Source organism: Podarcis vaucheri (assembly GCF_965113315.1).
Source record: "Podarcis vaucheri genome assembly, chromosome: 7".
NCBI lineage: Eukaryota > Metazoa > Chordata > Lepidosauria > Squamata > Lacertidae > Podarcis > Podarcis vaucheri.
In genome coordinates, this window is record NC_138765.1 from 67,242,025 (window position 1) to 67,265,202 (window position 23,178).

General features: G+C 44.5%; 1 long non-coding RNA gene across 1 annotated transcript; it reads left to right on the plus strand.

Moving 5' to 3' along the window:
* The first annotated feature begins 1,016 nt into the window (after positions 1 to 1,016).
* On the plus strand, positions 1,017 to 18,598 carry LOC309538151. Its single transcript, XR_014222122.1, has 3 exons — positions 1,017 to 1,045; positions 4,239 to 4,412; positions 18,213 to 18,598. It is a non-coding gene; the product is annotated as an uncharacterized lncRNA (long non-coding RNA).
* The last annotated feature ends 4,580 nt before the right edge of the window (positions 18,599 to 23,178 follow it).

Genomic DNA, 23,178 nt, shown 5'->3' on the forward strand with positions numbered 1-23,178 from the left:
CTGCACATTAAGGGCATATTGCATCTCTGTCCTAAAGGCATGGTAATCCTTGGGGTCCCCCCCAAACTTCTGCACCAATCCTGGTACCTTTCTGGGGAACTGAGTGGTTCTCCCCTTTTTGTCTGCATCCTGAGCCCTTCTCTCCTCGAGCCTCGCCGTCTGCAGCGCAAGTTGGACCTCCAGAGCTTGATACCTTTCTTCCAAGCTTGGACCAGCTCCAACCCCTGCCTCTCCGGTTCCGGCTGGGTTGCTCATGATGCTTTCTCCTGCACAGGCAGCGTACAGAGACTGTCAGACTGCTGTCAGGGGATGATTAGCTGCTTGTGCTTAAAATTGTGCCCCCTCAGAGTTTGTGCGGCTCCACAAACCTCTGTGTGTGACAGAGCTCCTCAGACATGTCTGCTCTAGTCACTAGTAGAGTCTGACAGTGGCTGCCTGCGGAAGCGCTTCCAGCAAAGAAGCTCCTTAACAGAAACGCGTCTCCTGGACTCACGACGTGGCAGCTTCCGGCGAAGACTGGGTCTCCCTACAGTTGCTTCTGACACCTCCCCGCTATTTTCGCTGGACGTGTCTCTCACCCCTTTCTCTCCCCTGCTGTTTCCTGCCTGGGCTGCTGCGTCTCTCTCAGCATTACTGAGATCCTCCTCCAGAGACCCCTCGCTCCCCCTGCTGGTCCCTGCTTTGGCTGCTGACTCTCTCCCAGTCTCTGGGAGCCCTACCAACTCCCTTTCCTCTGATGTCAGTTCCCTGACAGTATTATTACACCAGTAAGTCTCACACCATTCTGGGATTTTTACTTTGCCTTCATGGTGTTAAACTGGGTTGCCCTGTCTATAAACCCCCTAGCTGCTGTCAGGACAGATCCCTCTCTCCACAGGTCCCTATCTAGGTGCTTTTTCGAAGTCTGCTGGTTTAAATGTAAAGTTCTAATTTTGACTTGCCATCCCAGAGGCAACTGGCAAATGGTCCAACTGTGGAAATATTTTAGGCAGTGCATTTTTTTAGGGGGGGGGGAGGTGCCGGTACTCACCATGAAGTTGTTACAGTAAGTGACACACTTTTAACATTTGAAAAAAATGTGCTTGAGTAATCCCAGATAAAAACACCAATCTTAGATGTCCTAAACTGCAACTTGATTTCAGGAGAGCTGGAATACATATTCCTATAAACAGCAAATTTCAGAAGAGCAGAAAGGGTCCTTTATCCCCACTTTTAATTGTAACACAGGGAAAAGTGGGCTTCTGCTAACATTACTTTCAGGAGCCCTGGCTTACGGATTTAAGTTATTCTTATTCTTATTTTAAACCTTTCCACTCCTTCAATAAGACGCTGCAAAGTGATCTCACAAATAGCTTGCCTCATTGATGATGGAGCTATCAGGGCACCCAGAACATCTGAGCCCCCTCAGCTGAGGCGTGAACTAACTCACAACCCTTGCTCCATCTGCATGTTAAAGATGCCACTCCAAATTAGCCCCCCTAATGCAAAGAGACGTGATGCGTAACATTGACAGTTACAAGCTGGAGGAATGAGAGAGGTAATTAAAAGTATGTTTCTCTTACTTTCTGGGCAAATGATTCTATTGAAAAGGTAGCTGAGCGTCAGTGCTACTGATGCTCAGCTAAAACAGCAGCAGCCTCCCTTTAAAAATAAAAAATGGCTGGGGTAAATTAGGAGTGCAGATCTTAGCCGTGCTCATAAAAACATCAAATTGTGAAGGGGAAGGGTCCCCGAGGGTCATCCTGCCCAAGATTCACAGAATTGGAAGGGAACACAAGGGTCATCTAGCCCTAGTCCCTGCAAAGCAGGGATATTTTGCCCAACATGAGACTGGAACCCACAAAACTGAGATTAAAAGTCTCGTGCTGTAGCTCTCCCCTGCAATGCAGGAATCATGGCCAGAGAGTCCCTGACAGATGGCCACCTGACCTCTGTTTAAAAACCTCCAATGAAAGAGAGTCTGTCCCCTTCCAAAGAAATCCATTCCACTGTCAAACTGCTCTTACCATCAGAAGGTTCTTTCTAATGTAAGGTTACCAGATTCCCCCCCCCCCAATGAATCCAGGGACACTTTTCAACTTCAGTGGATTTTGTATGGGGACTGATTTGTAAATCCAGGGACTGTCCCTGGGAAATGGGGACGTCTGGTGACCTTATCCTAATGTTTTTAATCCATTGCTTTGGGTCCAATGCTCTGGAAGTAGGAGAAAACATGCTTTCTCCATCCTCTGTGTGACACCCCTTCTGATATTTGAAGATGGCTATCATATCATGGCTTGGTCTCATATTCCCTGTCTGTCTGTCTGCCTGCCTGCCTGCCTCTCTCTCTGGATGACTGTGGTGACAGGAAAGATGATGAGTGACTTCCTCCCCATCATATTTTCCCCAGACACCAAGTTTTAGGGAGTCTGTTTGCAATGAGAAGGTGTGTGGGGTGTCTCTCCCCAGGCATCTTCCTCGTCATCACAAAATTTAGGGGTGAGAACTTTTACAGCAGTGGCATGGGCATCTGGGCAGACCACGTAATGTCTGAACTGAGTCTCAGTAATGAAAGACGCAGACGTTTGCTTTCCAATTGCCAGGCCTTTGCTGGCAACGTGGTTAATGAAGCAAAGAGCTCAGAAGCGTTCAATATGGAATATAATTTCTCCAGCCTAATTTAAATATCTCAACTCAGGATGCTGGAATTGACAATTATGTCCTTTAGAGATGGCTGCGTCGAATTAAAATCTACACATGAATGGGCATGTACTGTGGGGGGATGTTGGCATTCTTTCGTCGTAATGTGCTAAACATATAGATCCAGCAATGTAGTTTGTTGGAGCTGTTTGCTTTTTCTGTAAGGGGTCTAGTTGGGAACACAAAGTCAGCAGAGCCTCTGGGGTTGGCAAAACATCCTTGTGAGATGTTGCTAGGCTCACTGGCAGAGGAAGAGGAGTGCAGGGGGAGTGCACCACCACTGGCAGCGCAATCCCGGTGGGGCGCCATCGCGGCTGCCCCCCACGAGTGCTGGGTACCATGCCCCGGCAGGCAGTGCTTCACGCCCCCAGGATGTGTGTCATGCACCTGCAGGCAGCACGCCATGGCCCAGGGACACGCACCAGTCCTGCCCGCACCTGCTCTCTGCCCCCTGGTGCCAGAGCATGGAGCTCCGCCACTGGCTAGGCTCCAGCTCCCATCAACCTCACCCAGCATGTTCAGTGGTGAAGGATGATGGGAGCCGTAGTCTACAACATCTGGAAGGCTACAAGTTCCCCATATCCACTCTAGACTATAGTATGAGAAAGACCCAATGTGTAGCCTTCCCACCAAGACCAGCAGTAAATTTTGCCTTTGAGACTGCCCTCACAGGATTGCAGTGGCAAAGTAAGGGTCACCCCAAAGAGAACGACCTTGAGATCCTTGAAAAAAAGGGTACATGCCCTTCAGTGTTTTGCAGAAGAAAACCATGGTTTCCTTCTTGTGTAGACCTGAGGAAAAGACTTATGTGCCTTATCCTTTAGGAGCTAGAGAGCCTTTTGCCACTATTGTTGGCTGCCTGCCAGCATATAGCTCCCACCATCACTTCAACCAGCCCTCTGCAACCTGAATGACTGAACATGAGCCAACACTCATTCAGATAGCTGAACCCTGTCCCACAGTAGAGGCCAAAAGGCTTGCTCTCTGCTGCTCCCAGAGGGCAAGACCAGCCTTAAGTTCCAGGATGGTAGGTTTTGGTGGAACATTAGGAGAAAATTATTGATGGTAAGAACTTGGGCACATCTAAATGAATTTGGGATCCAATGCAGTGATCATGATGAGGTCCCAGTTTGTTCTAGATCACTGTATGTCCAATACAACCCAATTCGGATCCAAACCACATTGGGGGTGGGTGGGCTTGCACAGCTCTAGGATTAGGTAGCAAGGTGCTCATTGAGTAGACATGGGTCTTCCCCCTTCCCATTATATCCACATTACAAGCCTGTGAGGCAGGCTAAGCTAAGAGACAACGACTGGCCCAAGGTCATCCAGGTCAATCCTGGTCTCCCAGGTCTTACACTAAACTCTCTCTCAGTGGCAAGGAGGAGGAAGAGATCTGAGTTCCCTTCTACCCTGGCTGCGATGGAGTCATCTGAAGTCAGAGGAAACAATTTATACAGCCGACGTCTTCCATAGGCTATGGGCTGTCGCTTCTGACTTCTTTCTCACTTTCATTTGAGCATTCACATTTCATTACCCTCCCCTTTTCCTCCCGGTAGGTCTGATTTAAAACATGCTGTGACAACAGGAAAGGTGCCGGAAAGGACATGGTGGTAATTGGAAACGTGTTTCTCCTTTTCCATTCACTCTCTTCTACAAGCTACCCAGGGAGGAAAAAGCCAACACTGGAGTGTCCCAGGGATGTCTCATCCGCACGCAGTGCTAGTTTGAAGGTTAGACCTTTTCCATAACACCTCCTGTTGGAAAACCACCCAAGGCAAGCTAGGAAACAGTGTTGTTAGCTCAGCGTACATAAACGCTGCTAGCGAGAGAGAGAGCTCACATGTCCTGCTTAACTCCACACAGTGTGTGCACACTAGGGATGGACAAATCCTTTTCCAGTGTCTTTCAGTGTCATGTTTTCCCAGTCTTAACTCTGGTTTGCCACATTTCCACATCAGTCTGGATTCTCCTGCTTTCAAGCAGCCTCTGCTGGGTGTAGATAATTTTGCCATGTCAGATGCAATTGGATGATGAAATATCTTCCAATAAAAAAAATGGCATGAACATCCTCTTGCAGAGAAGGCTCTCTGTTGAGTCTCTTCATGAGTTACTGCTCTACATAGAGGAAAATATGATGCTGTTGTATTGTGTATTCTAGTATTGTGTGTTCTGACAGTTACGGTAAAAGTAAAGGACCCCTGACAGTTAAGGCCAGTCGCAAACAACTCTGGGGTTGTGGCACTCATCTCACTTTACTGGCCGAGGGAGCTGACATTTGTCTGCAGACAGTTTTTCTGGGTCATGTGGCCAGCATGACTAAGCTGCTTTCTGGAGAAACCAGAGCAGTGCACAGAAACGCTGTTTACCTTCCCGCCAGAGCGGTACCTATTTATCTACTTGCACTTTGACGTGCTTTCGAACTGCTAGGTTGGCAGGAGCTGGGACTGAGCAACAGGAGCTCACCCCATTGTGGGGATTTGAACCGCCGACCTTCCAATCAGCAAGCCCAAGGCTCAGTGGTTTAGACCACAGCGCCACCCGCGTCCCCATTCTGACAGTTAGTCAGTCTCTAAAGTCTCAAGCTGAGGCCTCTTGAAGTCATGATCCCTGAGATTGCAGGGGGTTGGGCTACATGACCCTTTAGGTCCCTTCCAACTCTACAATTCTATGACTTTTTTTAAAAGGAGGTGTTGGAGATGAGCCCAGGCCAATCCATCCCAGTATTGTCTACACTGACTGGCAGAAGCCCTCCAGAGTTTGAGGAACAGAAATAACTCTGTACAGATCCACTGGACCAGGTCACTTGTGCAACAAATTCGGAGGAAAAAATATGGGACGGCAGAACCTAAAAAACACAAGACAATAGTCAATGTCTGTAGCCAACGCAGAGGTAACATGTTGCTCTTTTCCAAGTCTGTTGCTGTCCACTTCCAGGTGCTGATTCTGAGAAGAGAAACAGCATCTCTATGAGTTTATATTGCATGACCTTATGCAGTATTTCATCACAGGGGACCTGAATTGAGAGCTAATTGCTGCATCCGTGTTTTAATTGAAATGAAAATGCTGTGTTCAAATATAGAAAATAACCAGGGGCTTTCTCTCTCCCTCTCTCTTTCTCTTCCCCTCCCTTGCTTTAAATTAACTTTTCAAAGGAAATGGACAGACACAATTAATTAAGTATGAAATCACAAGCCGGCTCACTAGCAGGAATAATTGGTGGTTTTGTTTTTTTGGCACTCTCTGAAATAAAAGCAATGCAAAACCTCAAAGGTGAAGTTGGGGGCTGTGGAAACTTGATATTCTTCAGTTCAGAAGGGAGTTGATGTGTTCACACATCTCGATCACACATACAAAAGAAGCCAGCCTCTTTTTGTGCATTATTTATTTCTGTCCCAGAAGCTTCCTTGTTAAAAGTCTCTATGGGTACAAAGTAAATGTGAGCTTAGATCCAGGCTACCTGAAAGACCATGTTCTCACATATGAGCCTGCCTGGGCCTTCTCTCAGTCCCACCACCCTCACAGGGCCTTCTCAGTGGCTGCTCCCAAAATTTGGAACTCTCTCCCTAGAGAAACTTCTTCCTTGTTGTCGTTCTGCCAGCAAGTGAAGAGTGCATTATTCCAACAGGCCTTTGGGAAATGATTTTTTTTTAAGGGAAGGGCTTTGAATGGCACTGTGCTATTTTTGTTAATGTATCTGTATTTTCATAGAGGGTCATCTAGTCCAACCATCTGCAATGCAGTAATCTTTTGCCCAGCATGGGGGCTTGAATCCATGACCCTTGAGATTAAGAGTCTGATGCTCTACCGAATGAACTATACAAGCATAATAGATTTGTTTTTCTTAAATATAAGATCAATCCACCTTGGAACAGCAGATATTCTGATCAAAGGGAGATGGATCCAGAGTATACAGTCATGCAGAGAGACAGTAGCCAGCCTCCAGGGGAGTAGGAGGGTTATTTGTGGACATTTGCAAGAGTAGCCTGCCCTCAGAGGCAAGGCAAGAGCAGTAACTCCTGCAGAGGTCCAACAGGTAGCCTCCTTGAGGGGCAGCCCCTCCCCAAGCTAGAACTCCAAGTACATTCAAGCAGAAACAGTTGAGTTTTATTAATTGCTATGCATTCAGAGCAGGATTACATGCCCACATTAAGGCCAAATGAGCTTTTCATGATTATTGTTATTACAGTAATTAGCTATGATGTACTGCGCAGAATGGAGAGCAACAGAGATTGGAGTGCTGTCCTGAACAAGATAACATTTACTTATTTAAGTACAATATACTATTAATCATATGCACAAGGCTTAATCCTTTGTAATAAACTGCACTGTATTAAGAGAACACCCATTTAACGCTATCCCAGTTTCTGCCATAGTGCAATGTTGGGGAAGGTGATATTTACAGGAAAGAGTCTTAAAATATTGCAGAATTTTTTCCTCATGTAATACCTGCCCAGCTTCAAACCATCTGTTTTCAAAGTTGTACTTTAATGAGCATTCTCACGGTTTTTTTGAACCTCAAGGCATTAAAAACTGCAACAACCACACGCTTTCTTTCAAGGGTCCAGAGTATCTCATGTACGCCATTAGCTCTTTATAATCATTTGAGCAGCCTTGCATGGGTGATTCTGTGTGTAAAGGCTTAATATGATTAAATATGTGTCTTTGGTCTAAGTGTCTCCCAATTTTCAGCTTTCATTCTATTATATCATCATCACTGCATCTTTAAGAACATAAGAAGGACCCTGATAAATCAAGCCAATGGCCCATCTATTCCAGCATTCTGTTCTCACACTGGCCAACCAGATGCCCCAATGGCAAACCTAGGAGCAGGCACTGAGCACAAAAGTGCTTCCTCACCAGGGAGCAATGCAGTGATTTCCATAGTTTAACTATGTGCTGCATGAAGAACGACTTCCCTTTACCCATCCAGAATCTTCCAGCACTTGGCTTCATTGGTTATCCACAAGTTCTAGTGATTCCTGATTGGCTTCCCATTGAGCTTCAAGCCCTCGCAGAAGAGGAATACTCATCAGTTATGAATATTAGCATCATATTGCAAGGAATCCAGGATTGCTTCGAAGTTCATTTTCAATGGGTGGGAGGAGGAATTAAAACTACTACAGGAGCTGGTGAGTTTGCCTCTGCACGGTTGAACAAAATGTGTCAAACTCCCGGGACAGCTCAAGGCACAGAATTTTAATAGCACACTTGCCATTTTCCATTCTTAAATGAGCAGCAGTTTAATGCTAGTTCACTAAATTTAACAGGGATATAAATTTCATCAACTCTGTCCCTTGGAAGAATCTAGTTTCCATTTCGGAAGTGGTTTGGCGCTCTGATCTTACAATGCAGTTAAATTCAAAAGACTCTATGTCTAAGTTGGTGGAAAGAGTGCTGTTATCATGACCCTGATCTAGTCTAAGTTGGTGGAAAGAGTGCTGTTATCATGACCCTGAGGAAGCAAGAACACAGACTGCAGAACTCCTTGGTGTGGGCAAGTTTCTTATCCTTTATACACTTGATAGATTATGCAATCTGTTGGAGAGTTTCTGATGCAACTTCCAAAGATCTCAGCAGCCTGCTCCACCAGTAACTCAGAGCAGGGCTTTTAGTATGGCTGTCCCTGTCCTGCGAAACAGCATTCTTGCCGAGATAGACAGGCTCCCACTGTCTGCACTTTCCAGAAACACTTGAAGCCGCAGGAGTAGAGAGTTGCTCTTCTGCTTGGATCCTGCTTGTCTTCTAGTCAGCCACTGTGAAAACAGGATGCTGGCCTAGATGGGCTATTGGCCTGATCCAGCAGGCTCTGCTAATGTTCTTTCTAGCAACATTGCTCCTCTTGCACAAGTTGGACCAGAGATAGTGACCTACTTGTTGGTTTCACACTCCCAACAGCCCCAGCCAGCATGGCCAATGCTCAGGGATGATGGGACTTGGAGTCTGATATCATTTGATAGGGCTGCCCCTGAGTTAGACAGACTAAACCCTGGAAACATTAGATTGCAGCTGTACCATGGTGGTGTACTTCCTGAACAGCAACAACCCCCTAGCACTATAAGGCAGTGTTAGGGGACCCATTTCAGCCAAAGGGACAGAATTCCATGTGGAAAACCTCAGAGGGATGTAGGTTTTTGCCAAAGGCCAAAGGTTTCTTTGTTAGGGATCTTTGAAGCAGACTCAGAGCACAAGCAGTAAAAAAAGTCTGAAATTTATCAAGCAGCAGGCTTCACATTCACAAGGATACAGAATCCAGACCCTCCAAGTGTCTCTGTTTTCCATCCCAGTTTCCTATTTGAAGCTAGAATGTCCCACTTTTCCTTAAGGTGTTCCTATTTTCATTGGAGAAATGTTGGAGAGTATGGAGGTATCTGACCCCCAAGCTGTCTGAAGGCAATTGTGTATAAGGAAGCGTTTTTTAAATGTTTAATGTTTTATTATGTTTTATATATGTTGGAAGCCACCCAGAGTGGCTGGGGCAATGCAGTAAGATGTGTGGGGTATAAATAGCAAAAACCATCATTATGGGATTGAATGTCCATAATGAATGAATACCAGGCCTTCCTTTACACCAGGATACCAAGAAAACAACAATCCCTCCTTTACACATGGATACAATTCCAGACAAATGACAGACTCCCTCCTTTCAGCTGCAGGGAGCCCCAGGGATGTAGCAGCAGGGTAGACCTCGGTCTGGCCAGGCTGTGCAGCACCTACAGCAGGTTAGGCCTCCATCAAAGCCCCAGCTGCACCCTAGCCCCAACCCAACAGATGGGACTCTGGCCACACACAAATCAGAGATTTACACACACACACACACACACACACACACACACACACACACACTCCAGTCAGACAAAGGCACTCAAGGGTGAAGAGCAGGGTCAGCAAGGGGTATGACCTGGGAAGAGGATGTGTGGCCTGGATATAATTCTGAGAGCCAGGTGGAGAAGACTGCAGGTCCCTTGGTCTGAGGCCCTGACAGTGTTCTGTTGGTACAAAGTCTCTCTCCTCATCATATTTCCATTGTGATATAAATCTAGACTTCCATCCCACCATCACCAATGAACGCATTTTCCAGCATCCTTTGGTGAGCGACTCCCTGCCAGTCTCCACCTGTTCACCAAGAATGATGCTCGCTGTCTCAGCTACGCATATCTCTCAGAATCATGGCTGGAGGCATAATCACCCTGATGGGAAGATTGCTAAAATGTGTGGCGTATGGTGGAGCTCATCTGCTCTCTCCACCTTCTGGCCAAGCCACCACCAACACTCCTCTACTACAGCTGAGCCAAGAAGAGACAAGCTGTTTGGGGAGGGGCGGCGCGGCTATTTGTGCTGCCAACATGAGCGTTTAAATGCTTGGTGGCATCCAGAATGGAAATGTGGGTCATGAATAATGGATAGAGACAGATGTGTCTTCTCATATCTAATGTATAAGTTGACTCTTCAAAGCCTGAGACAGCCACTAGCAGGGAGCTGTCAGGGTCTAGTGTCTGTGACAGATGAACACTTCCACCTTGCCCTGCTACCTCACTGGCAGCCACTTCTGCTGAAGAATTGCTGCATTCTGAAAGGGCTGCTCAACCTGCAACGGGCCCTTTGTTTCTCCCCCACCCCACCCCACCAGAACTAGGGAGGGTGGGGAAAGGGAGCCAAGTGCTCCCTGGATGTTGAGTTATTGCAAAATTATGCTACAGGTGCCCTGCCTTTGCAATTTGGTTCGGCTGTCTTCACTCTGGTTCTTCTTAAGTTCTTAAGGGAACATATTACCATAGGCGTTGGTCCTGTTCACAGGTACAGATCTTTTGCAAGGTGGTACAAGAGGAGATCTCAGAGATAATTCAGGAGGAAATTGATTTCATCCCCCACCCATGGTTGTCTATACTTTCTCTTTTTGAGAGGACAAATGAAGATATCAAGACAAAAGGCCTCTTGCGGATGTTCCTAGTTGCAGCAAGAATCCCCATAGCCCAAACCTGGTGAGATTTACAAGGTGTAGAACTAGATTTATTCAAGAAAGAATGGAGAATAGCAATTGTTGATAAAATAACCCATGATGTATCAATATTGAAGGGGGGAAAGAAACCAGGCACTTTCTATGCCAGTTGGTGGCTATTCATTACATATTAATGCATCCAGGATGGAGAACATAATCTCAGCTGCAGCTGTACCAACCTTGGACTCCAGATTGTTTCTCTTTTGTTAGAACTATGTCCGTGTGTGTCCTGCCGCCTTTAGTTGACCGCAATGCTATGATATATATGATCCCTGTTGAAGGAATGACAAAAATAGATAGTAAACAAACATGATTGAAGAAGATGGAATATGAACAAGAATACTCATTTGACTTCTGGCAAGAGAAGGGGGTTTGTTTACATTTTTGCAATGTATGGATTTATTTTATGTTCATTCAATGCATATTATTCCTGCATTGCAGGGGGTTGGACTAGATGTCCCTTGGCATTCCTTCTAACTCTACAGTTCTATTATTCTACTGAAAAATCAACTTTTAAAAATCCTGGATCAATTAAAGAGACTTATTTATATACGCTAGTTCTGCAGAATCTAAAAGAATAAATTTGAAATCTTATTATGGTTCACTTTTTAAGAAGCACGCAGAGTGAAGGACATTTTGGCTCAGAACTAGTTCATCCCTGGAATTGGAACAGGTTCCTATCTGCGTCCCTTTTTCAGTGTATGAAATTGTTGAGGGCAAGAGGATTGTGAAATAGAATATATATCAGTCTGGAAGGGAGGTGAAGAAGAACTGGCCCACCAGGGTGCCTGTTAAACCATTCTGCGAGATTTTCCCCAGATCAGGCCTAACAGAAGGGATTCTGTTTGCCACAGCAATTTTGTCAATCATCTCTGCAGGAAAGCATCACAGCACTGTCCACTGAAGAAGAGGAGAAAGCCAGCATGTTAACATTCAGTGGATGATACTTTTGAAGTCACATCATCAAGCGCAATGACACCCATCCAGCCACCATGCCTGGCTGCCGCTGAAGCAATTACAGTTCCAAAACTATTTCAAATCCCCCAAAAATGTATTGTCTGAGCTGATTTCGCTTCCATTAGAGTTGGCTCGACAGCAAATTCCCTTGGCTGCTTTTGATATTGCTTCATTATTTTTTTGGCTGGGAGTAGTCAACATGTCTCAACTTCATGTTACTTTCCTGGGGCTAAAGCAATGAATCTGCAGTTCATCTGGTCGACCAGTGGTGGGTAGCTTGTCATATATCTTCCTATATACATAAAAATGTAAGGCTGTCATCATGCAGACCTCATTGAAGGATTTGCTGTGCTGCATCACAATCCCGGATATACAGCACGGCCCACATTGGAGGATTTGTAGTGACTTCTCTCAATCCTGGATTTGCATGGGGTGGGGGATGGGGGAAGCAAAAGAGAAGGCAGGTTGCACAACAGAAGAGGAAAATTGTGGATTTAAATGACCGCAGAAGTTTGAATCAAGCACAAATGGGTGGATGTGAAGGTGGAAAGCAAACTTAGGTCTCATCCACACTTCCACTTGTATCACTGCTTTCCCCCAGGAAAACCCGGGAAAATCTAAGAAGGGGGCAAAAAGTTTCTACTTGGCCCTTTAAAGGTAACTGGCTTATCTCACACTGTGTACAAGGAGGGCAGTGTGAGTGATGACCAGAAATTGAAGAGCAGGGTATAAGGGTGAGGCATACCTTATATAACCCATTTGTTCCTCTCTTAGACTTGTGAGCTAGAAGTGGGTTCTTGTCCTTCTTCCAGCCTATGAAGGCAACCAAGATGATAGGGGCTGGAAACCAAGTCTTACGTGGCACAGTTGAGGTAGTTGGGTATGTTTAGCCTGGAGAAGAGAAAACAGAGAAGTGAGATGATGAGCATCTGAAATGAAATCATTTCTGCTGCTCCAGAGAGAAGAACCTGAACCAATGGGTTCAAATCACAAGAAAGGGGAGTCTTGACTAAACATTAGGAAGAACTTGCTGAGGGTGGAACGGACTTCCTCAGAAGGTGGTGGGTTCTCCTTCATTGGAGGTTTTTAAGCTGAGCTTGGGTAGTCATCTGTCAGGGGTTCTTGAGCTATGATTCCTGCACTGTGGGGGTTTGGACTAGATGACCCTTTGGTTCCCTTCTAATTCTACAATTCTAGGATTCCATGGTCACAAATATGGCCCCATCAGGACCTAACTTGAGACTGAGCAATAGAATAGCAGTCTTTAACCAGATATATTATAAAATTGATGGTTTCTTCCACTCTTTGGATTTTCTCTTACTTCCAGCCACAATAGCTATATTCTACTGTCAGGCAATCTGCTTCTGAATGCCAGTTGTTTGGAACCAGGAAGGAATAGCACTGTTTGGGGGTTTTTAGAGTAATTTTTGTTGGTTTTTCAAAAAGTTAATTTAAATCACAGAATATGAAATGGAGAAAGACACAAAGTCTTAAAAGTAAAGAAAGGAAAATACATTAGACAGCATAAGGTAGAGAGAAAAGATATCCAGAATATATCAAGGAAATATATTAAGGGAGAAAAGGTGAACCCAGAATTTTCACAGTAAGTATCACATATTCTATACATCCAGTGAGGCAGGTGGCAAAGTTTGCTGTGATTGCTGTGCCCTGTTGTAGGAAATAAAATCCAAGTTGCTTGGAAGGAGTCTGGTTTGTTTTGTTTTTCCATTTATAGCTCTAATAAGCCTAGTTATCTTTTCTAGCAATGTAATGTTTCAAGCATTATGTAGCCAAGAAGAAAGATGAACATCGGATGATATTTCCCATTTCTATGTGATTGTTAGGCGTGCAGCTACTAATAAAAAGATCAACAAAGGATTGCAAACATGTTACACTGAAAAGGATGGTGCTTCTGAACTTGACCAACAAACAAAAGAAGAAACACTGGGAAACAGAGAAAATGTTTGCAAGCCAAAGAAGGGGAAGGATGAATTGCTGGGGGGCAAAGAGAGGCCCAAGGGTGGTTGGGGGTGCTGTTAAGAATGGATACAGCTGTTCCTGAAGGACAAAGAAAGGTGTGCCAGTTGTGGAGTACATTGTGCATCCCTGGGAATATCTGAAATTCTTTTAAACACCTTAGACCGAAAAGGGTTTGCAACTGGACACATCCACCAGAGGTGAAAATATATTCCACTAAATCATCCCTTCCAACACTCCAGCATCAATCTAGAACAGGTGAGGGAGAGTTTGACAGGAGCCCAGTGAAACTGCTGTTCCCTTCACTTAGCTCCTGCTTTTAGGCTTCCCAAAGGCATCTGGTTGGCCACTGTGAGAAGAGGATGCTGGGATAGATGGGTCTTTGGTTCTTCTGATATGCTCTTTTGCCAGGGTCTTGAACTAGGAACTTTTTTGCTCTGAGGCTGTAATCTAGTTTAGAGAGCTACTGTGAGGTGTGTACATGAAGGGGCAGGATGTGGAATAGTGATGGTGATCAGAATTTGGGAAGTTCTGCTCCCATTATGTACCAAGCCATGGGTGTTTGGTGGAGGGGGGAGAGCAAGGTATGCGAAGTATGTATAATAAGTAAAATTGCATGCATATTAGGAGAAACGTGTACTAAATTGTTGGGGGTTTGTCTGAGGACTTTCTTTTTTAAAAAATCACAGATGTGCAAATGTGTTGAATGGAACTCCAGATTGGAAAATGAGAAGCAGAGAATTAATTAATAATTAATTAATGAGATAATTAATAAATAGAATACAAAAAAGGGAGGTGTGAGGAGGTCGATAAAACAAGTTAACGAAAGATAAAGATTTGAGGATATTGGATTTGTTTTAAAAATTTTTGTTTGCTTTTGTTTTTGGTTTTGATGTATTGTGTGTTTTGTTTTTTGTTTTTTATATTGACTTGTATTGTTTAATTCATTTTTTGTCTATTTTTTCCTTTTTCTTTTTTCTTCTTCTCTGTAATTTTAAATTCTCAATAAATATCATTTTTTTTAAAAAAAGAGAAGTGACAAAGAGATCCGATAGGTAGGTATATGGATATCACCATAGAGCTAGAAAGTGTGGAGCGTGCGCGACCAGAAAGAAGAGGAGTTTCAAGAGGACTGGAGGAAATTTAAGGACTATTTGGATAAATATTGTAATATAAAAAATTAGAAATTGCTTGAAAGAAGCAGATAGGCCTAGGATTAAACTAAGTTATAATTAGATACATGGAATTCAGAATGTTAAGAAAAGTGAACAAGATGGACTATAATTGGAAACTGTCTTAGTTTAATAATGATATTGGAAAGCTGTTATTTTTAACGACAAGGAAACTCAGTAGGGAGGGACTTGAGGAAGTCAACCAAGATGTTTAAAAGGATGGATTTGTGAAGAATTAAGTCTGTTGTTATTGTTTATCTGTTTATTATTTCCTTTTCCCCCTTTTTCTTTTTCTGTTTTTGTGTATTATTCTGCTTTGTGGTTTGTGTTATCATTGTGGAAAATCTAATTAAAAAAAATTTAAAAAAGAAAAGAAAATGAGAAGCAGAGAAATCCAAATTGCTGGATTCATCCATTCCTAGGGGAGACCCTCTGAACTGTGTTTGGTTCATTACCATTTCCAGACGGGGCTTGAGATTCTCTTCTGCCCCTTAGGAGATCGTTGGCCCCTCAATGTCCAGGGCCACATTCACACCACACATTTAAAGCACATGGAACAGTCGTGGTTTCCCCCAAGAGTTATGGAGCTGTTGCTTGTTAAGGGTGCTGAGAGTTGTTACAAGGCCCCATATCACGCACCCTGAATGTACAGTTCCCAGAGGAGTTTAACAGTCAGCTCCTCTTCACAGGGAATTCTGGGAATAATGGCTCTGGGAGATGAAGAGAGGCCTCCTAGCAACTGTCAGCACTCTTAATAAACTGCCGCTCCCAGAATTATTTGGGGGAAGCCATGACTGATTAAAGTGGCATCATGGTGCCTTGAATCTATGTTGTGAGTGTGGCCAGTTGTATAACTGGATTGTGACCAAAAGCTGGAGACATGATAACCTTCCCTTTAAATCAGAAGGTGGATTATTATTGAATGGGGTCATGGTAATGGCAGCTCCCTGATTTGCAAACTGGAAAGCTGTGTTCGTTTTGATTCTTCTCAGAAGACGCTGTGCTTGTAAATGAGCCATCTCTATGGGAACAAGTTGATTTCTCTTTTGTAAGTAGAGTCAACTGTCAAATTAAAGTTGCTTCTAGAACATTTATAATTCCTCTGTTGGGGGGGCTGTTTCAGGACTCACCTGGCGTTCCCATAAAAATGAAATGTCAGATTTTTAAGAACGTTGGTAATTAATGAACTCGCTGCAAAATCAGAAGGTGTCCACAACCCATCCATCCAAATTTCATTTTTTCTAATCAAAGAATAACAGAGAGTGTAAAGGGGGGGAAATGTTTATACAGAAAAGCAAAGTCTCCCCCCACCCCGCCCAGTCCTTGGCCCTAATGAAAATCAGAGCCAAACTGAATTTTAATTCAGCTGGGGGAAAAGGGTGACCTAGAACTGTCTTCAGATATTCACGCGAGGTTTTAAAGAGTTTAGTGCCAGCACTTTGAAAATGAATTCAAATGTCTGCAGTATTTCTGGTTCAAAATTATGCCACACATTTTTTCCCGTTTACAAAAAAAAAAAAAGTCCTGTCGGAGCATCAAGCAGCGAGTCGTGCTAACTAAATTAATGCCTCTGAGATGGCAAATATATGCTCTGATCAGACAGAAAGCTTGAAAAATGGGGAGACAGAAAATAAAAACTCTTGTTAGAATAAAATGCTGCTAATGTAATGCACACAAACGAAATCATTTGCAAGGTCTGTTTGAGGGCTCCTTTGATGGGTTCATTGGAATGGTGATGGTGCTTCAGAGATTATCAGTTTAAGATCTAATGAAATAAGATGGAGAGTGCCATCCATTTTGAACGGGATATGCTAAAGCATTCTCATCAATGAAGCCTTCACTGGTATTAAGGGTTATGTCCATCTGTGCTGACAGCCTTGAGCATCGGAATCTGGGGACCTGATTCATGGCACACACACCACTTGTTGACTGCAGCATCAAGGGAAAACATCAACATCTGGTTGGACACTGTGGGGAAGAGAATGCTGAGCTTGATAGGTCTCTGGTCTGATCTGGCAAGGTGGTTACTATGTTCTTACTGGGCTCAAGTTGATCCACATTGGAGGGAGATTTGGACATTTAGGATGTGTATGCATTATATCGCTTCCTAAATAGTCTAGGTGGGAGCCCATTTTTAGTGGGGGTAAAAGAAGGGCAAGATACCACTTCCTGCTGAAAATTAGCAGTGGTGGGACAGAGTGAGAAGTGGCTATAAAGGGGCCTTCCTGCTCTCTCCTCCTCCTCTTTTCATAAGAGTTCATGACACCCAGCTCACCGACCCTGTATGATTCCAGCATGATTCCTGTACTGCATGGGGTTGGACAAAATGACCCTTTAAGTCCCCTTCTAATTCCTATGATTCTGTGGTTAGTAATAATCCTATGATTCTGTGGTTAGTTGGGACCAAGTAGGATTTTTTTGGCCTTTTCTGTGATTGGCTGGTGGAAGGGTTCGCCCCTCCACCGCACCTACTCCATATTGTAATGCAGACTTGGAGCAGTTAGTGGTGGTTGTGGCATAACTAGGTCAATTGGCTTTTGGTCACTCTGCAGAGGTATGTGCAAGGGTGAAAGCAGAAGAGGGGAGCAGGAATGGTGAGTCACTTTTCAGGTGATCATTGACTTCAGAGACTTGCAAGCAGGGTTTGGCAATCCATGAGGCAGGGTATGAATCACTATTGAAATTACCTGTGTCACTCACTTTGAGCAATGCAGCTTAAAGGGGGTGTGAATCAGGAACACCTCCCTCCTCGCTGTAAAAGTGTAGCAGGTGAAGAGAGCTGAGATGGATACCAGCTTGACTACCTGCAGAGGAGACTTGCCCAGACACAACGGACTTAGGAGGCTGAGAGAGAATTGAAATGTTTCTCCCCAGTGGTCTAATGCCCCTTCTGTGGTTTAGAAGTTCTCCAGTTCTCATGTTCTAAAGTGCTTAAAGTTATACTTAATGAAATGAGAAGCAGTTGAGGGAACTAGGTATGTTCAGCCTGGAGAAGAGGATGTTGGGATTTTTTACTACTTGCTATTTGATGCAGCTTCCCACAGAAGCAATTAAGGAGTTGGCCGAAGGCCAAGAAGACTGAGCAGAGGGAGCTATTCTGCCTAGAGATATGGGACCTTGGATACAACTCTGCTATTGGTCGAGGTCTCCGCACAGGCATGATGACTCATGACCTTCCTGGTTGGTTCATTGGTTGGTTGGTTGGTTAGTTGGTTGGTTGGTCAGTGCGTGGTTTGACAGTTCATTGGAGTTTGTTCTGTGAGAGAGTTAAGATCCCTGTCTGTATCCTGTATATAGTAACTTGTGAGTCTGCTGTAAATAAACCTATAGGTAACCAAGTTACTGGTAACAGCATCTTGTTCCTGCTTCATCCTGCCTACAACTGACTGCTTCTGGACAGTCTGTGTATGCTCTGCTATATTCAACAGGTTCTGGCTAAGATCCTTCAACAGAGGAGACTGAGAGTTGACCTGAGAGCCATCTTCAACTATCTACAGGGCTGCTACATGGAAGGTGGAACAAGCTTATTTGCTGCTGCTCCAGAGGAGAGGACCCGAACCAATGGTTCCAAATGACAAGATTCTGACTAACCATTAGGAAGAACTTTCAGTTTGTAGTCACATTTGATTTGTGTCCAAGGCATTGCACCAATTCATCTCCTCCTGTTTACTCTACGGTAAGTTTTTTCTCGGAAGCATAATTTGAGGTGTTCCCTTTCATCCTAGCATTTCTGCCTCCACCCTATTCCATCTCTAGTTCTTGCCTTGAGCGCCATAAACAGCTGGAGCTCTCCCTATTCTCCTTCCTCACATTGAGAGCATATTTTAACATTTTGTTTCATACAAACCCACCACCAATGTGCCTGCCGTCCAGGCTGGAGATTTCTTCTTTTTTATGCTAAGAAGATGTGAGATTACATTGTTCTTTACACATAAACCCCTACTGTTTTAATTTGGAAGCTTGGAAGAGTTGCAGTTAAAACGCTCATTAATCCTAAGGCTGAATACACGTTACAGTTTACTCTGACTCCAATGCGTTCCTACTGCTGGTTTTGCTAATCTGTGTACACATGACGTTACCCTAGAGCTATTAGAAGAAGGGAGCATAATGATGAAGGTATCTAGGGGCAGTAAATGCAAGTGATGGTGGAAGCTGAGGATAGTAAGGGCAAGTGATGATCTAATTCAGGGATGGGGGTTCTGCAGCCTCCCAAAGGTTGTTGGACTCCAACTCCCATCTACGCCAGACAGGATAGCCAAGGATAAAGGATGATGGAAGTTATACTCAAATAACATGTGGAGGGTTCTCCATTCCTGGATGTTCATATCTTCTCTATGATTTGAAGAGACCCAGCAGCTTCAAGGTGAAATAACATTGCACAAAGGAAGCAGCAATAAAGCCTGAAATCATTGCAATCATAAAAACAAAAGCAAAATCCAGCTCTACAAGTTGTTATTTGGAAGGGGGGGAGGTGCGCCATCATAAGGAAAGCATTTGTGGGGAAGTTTATGTTCAGGATTATCAGCCCGGAATTGATATCTAGCTGTTGTACAAATGCACTGCATCTAATGACCGCACTGAAGACTTTAATATCATTTCATAATCAATAAAGCTGCCAACAGCAATGCCAATAACATCCATTGTTGATAAACGACCGACATAAAAATCTCCCAATTGTCGGCTTTAAAGAAGATTTAATTAAAGAGGCTTTACCACTTCAGGACCGTGTTGCTAACAGCACTGAACTTATAAGCACCCTTTGTGAGAGAGCGCAGTTCTTAGAAGAGTCTCGGAAATGATTCTGCTGGTGCTTAGGAAAGTACCTTAGCAAAGGTGAGACCTCCAGTCCATCTAGCTGAGTGCATGGCAGCATAAGAGGTGTCCAAATTTATTTGGTCCAATGGGTGTGTGGTTTCCATCCCCATCAGCGCACTGCTCCTCCCAACCTCAGTGCTTTGTCTAAATACGGTATGTCTTTTTTTAAGAATAGTAATAATAAGGTGTTGAAATGAGTTGGGCCTTGGAGGGGTTCAGAATAAGGGCACCAATATGGTCAAGGGGATGGACCTGTGAGGAAGGGTTGCATCATTATAAACTGATGCATGGCATAGTGAAAGTGGTTAGAGACGGTGTTTTCTCCCTCTCTCATAGCACTAGAACTCATGGACATCCAATGAAGCTGAATGTTGGAAGAGTCAAGAGGGATAAAAGATAGAACTTCATGCAACGCATAGCTAAACTATGGAACTCGCTCCTCCAGGAGGCAGTGGTGGCCACTATCTTGAATGGCTTTCAAAGAGGATTGGACAAATTTATGGAGGAGAATGTTATCTATATCTACTAGGCACAATGATTATGCTCAGTCCCCATTGCCGGTGGCAGCAATGCTTCTGAATACTATTTACTGGAAACTGCAGTAGGGGAGAGTGTTATTGCACTCACGTCAAGCTTGCGGACCTCCATGGGCATCTGGTTGACTACTGTGAGGACAGGAAGCTGGACTACATGGGTCATTGACCTCATCCAGGAGGCTCTTCTTAGGTGCTTACATTATTATGGGGAAAACTGCATGGGGGACGAATCAGGTCCACAAGCTGGGGGTCATGATTCGACTACACTGATTGGCAGCAGCTCTCCAGGATGACTCTTTGCCGTCCTTACCTGGAGATGTTGATGATTGAACATTGGACCTTCTGCATGCAAAGCCTGAGCTATGGGCCCTCTCCAAGTTCCTTAGAAGGCCCTTCCGAGGTACAAAAAGAGAGAGATGCAGAGTGCAAAGTATCATTTTGAGTCCAAAAGTCTGACCAGCCACTCCCCATCCCACCCTATAAAACAGCAAGCAGATGGTTATAGTAAAATATGCAGGGGTGTATGATATGTAAAATGGACCATGGAAAGAGAAGAAGGGAGGTCATTGGATATTTTTAAGTTTGTAAAGTGTTTATTTGAAATTGTAAAACAGAAAATTTTATAAAAAATATTATTTAAGAAAAGCAGCAAGCAGAGCTTGTGCATAAAACCAGCACCTCCTTGCCTCTAGGGTGAATATCCAGGTTTGGCATCACTGAACATCAGCCGCATCCTCCCATAGATCCTCCAACCTCTGGTTCCTCCTTGTTGATGCTGCCTTCTATAAGCAAGTCAAGGTCCTTCAAAGCGGAGGTCATGTCTGGTGGCTATTTACACATTTCCAATGAGAAGATAATGTGTCATTGTAAAAAAGATACAGATTTGCACAAGATTTGCATGCAATTTTCATATGATAATGTGTGCATGCAGTTTTAGAAACGATTGCTATAATTTCTGCAGAAATATAATGTGTCTCACCACAGTGGAGAAGACGGGGAGCAGATGGCTCATGGGGCTGCTGTCTCAGTCTTTTATGCTGATGGGCAAGTCCAAATCCTCGCTACTCTCTCTTCTTAGGCAACTTTCTCTGGACTTGAACTTCACAGCTTGCAAATTGAGGACACTGTCAAATAGAGGAGTTTCCAAAGTGTCAGGAATCTTAAGCAGATGAACACTGGGAAGCTGGATTGTCTCCCCTCTGAAAAAGGGTTGCAACATTTGGGACTAAGGGGAGACATGATAGATGTTTATAACATATGCACAGCATGGGAAAAGTGGATAGATAAAAGTTTCCCTCCCTCTCTCATAACACTAGAACTCATGGGCTTCCAGAATGTTGGAAGATTCAGGACAGAGAAATGAAAATCCTTCTTCATGCAGCTCAGAGTTAATATATGGAACTCGCTCCCACAGGAGGCAGTGATGGCCACCAACTTGGATGACTTTAAAAGAGGATGGGACAAATTCATGGGTGCTAAGGCTATCAATGGCTGCACAGTTGGAGCAACAATGCTTCTGAACACCAATAGCTGAAAGCCACAGGAGGAGAGAGAACTCTTGTGCTCAGGTCCTGCTTGCAAGTTTCCCACAGGCATCTGGTTGCTGGACTAGATGTGCCATTGGCCTGATCCAGGATGCTCCTCTTATGTTCTTATGAAGATTGCCAAAGGAGGGAGTCAGGCTGTGCCCTGGCCAAAGGCCTGGTGGAACAGCTCTGTCTTGCAGGCCCTGCAGAAAGATGTCAAGCCCCAGTCTCTTGTGACAGAGCGTTCCACCAGATTGGAGCCACAGCCAAAAAAACCCTGGCTCTAGTTGGGGCCAGCCTAACCTCTCTGTGGCCTGGGACCTTCAGGATGTTTTTGTTTGAAGACCGTAAGTCTTCACTATCCACTAGCATAGACTCTGGAGCTTCAACCAGGAATCTTACCTCCAAAAACTGCTGTATAGAGTGATTGTGGTCTCTGCGTGTTCAGACCTCAAAGTCCTCTTACCCAAATTAACTAGGGCTGTACAGCATCAGCCCTTGAGATTCGTAGGCAGTGCAAAGCTAGGCCCAGCCTCTGTATCCTCTGCTTGCTGACTCCCAGTAGCCAAGTTCTCCGGATCTTTCTGCTTCTAGTTCAGACCATTCACCTCAGAGGCCATGATCTGGAGGTCCTCCATGCCTAGATTCAGATGTGACAAGCCCCAACTCCAGTCCATCCCCTGGCAATCAGGCTTCAGGCCCTGCATCTTAAGAAAATGTTACTCATGTTGTTATGGGTTTGTAGGTCTGTGAGTTCCTTCCAAATCTGTGTAAGTGAGGGTGGAATGTACAAGAGGAAACCAGTCAAATGAATTCCTTTTGTCAAGGTCTTAGGCACTCAGATCAGTACCTGTCATCTGCATTTTAAAAATGTAAGCTCTGCTGCCATGGAGACAAATGGGTGGGCCTTTCCCCACTTCACCTGGCTGAACACCATGTCATCCAAAATAGAAGAACAGCAGCCAGCATTTTTGTGTGTATTTGGCCGTTGCTGGAAGCTGGATACACACAGACATGCCTGCTCTGTGCTGGACCCAAAACTGTGACTTGGGGCTTCCCTAGAAGCAAAATGGGGAAGCAAAATGCCGTGAGCCTCTGCTCCATCCTATGCTCAGGTTGTACTGATGTTTAAAGAAAACCATATACCCTAAAGGGACCAAAATCCCCATTGACTTTTATTCTGGGGAAACCAAACCCTGGGGAAAGCGCTGGAAATCCTGCTGCTTGGAGATTGGATTGTATGCAACGATAGGTATGACTTGCAAGGCCTTTTCTGCGGTGGAGTGAACATGCAGTCCTATGCTATGTCAAGGAAAGCCGATTCAAGTCTGCATTTAAGTAGGGGGGTTGCCATGGGACAACGGAGCTGCAGAGTTGCCTTGATCCAGAGCCAGTTTTCAAGTGCTGCCAGGGAGCCTCCAATGTAGCAGGCAGTTCATACCAAAGCTGGCTGCAAGAGTGAGATAATTAGAATGCTTCATTGGGATGTCAGCAACTTCAAGGTTCTGTAAAGAATA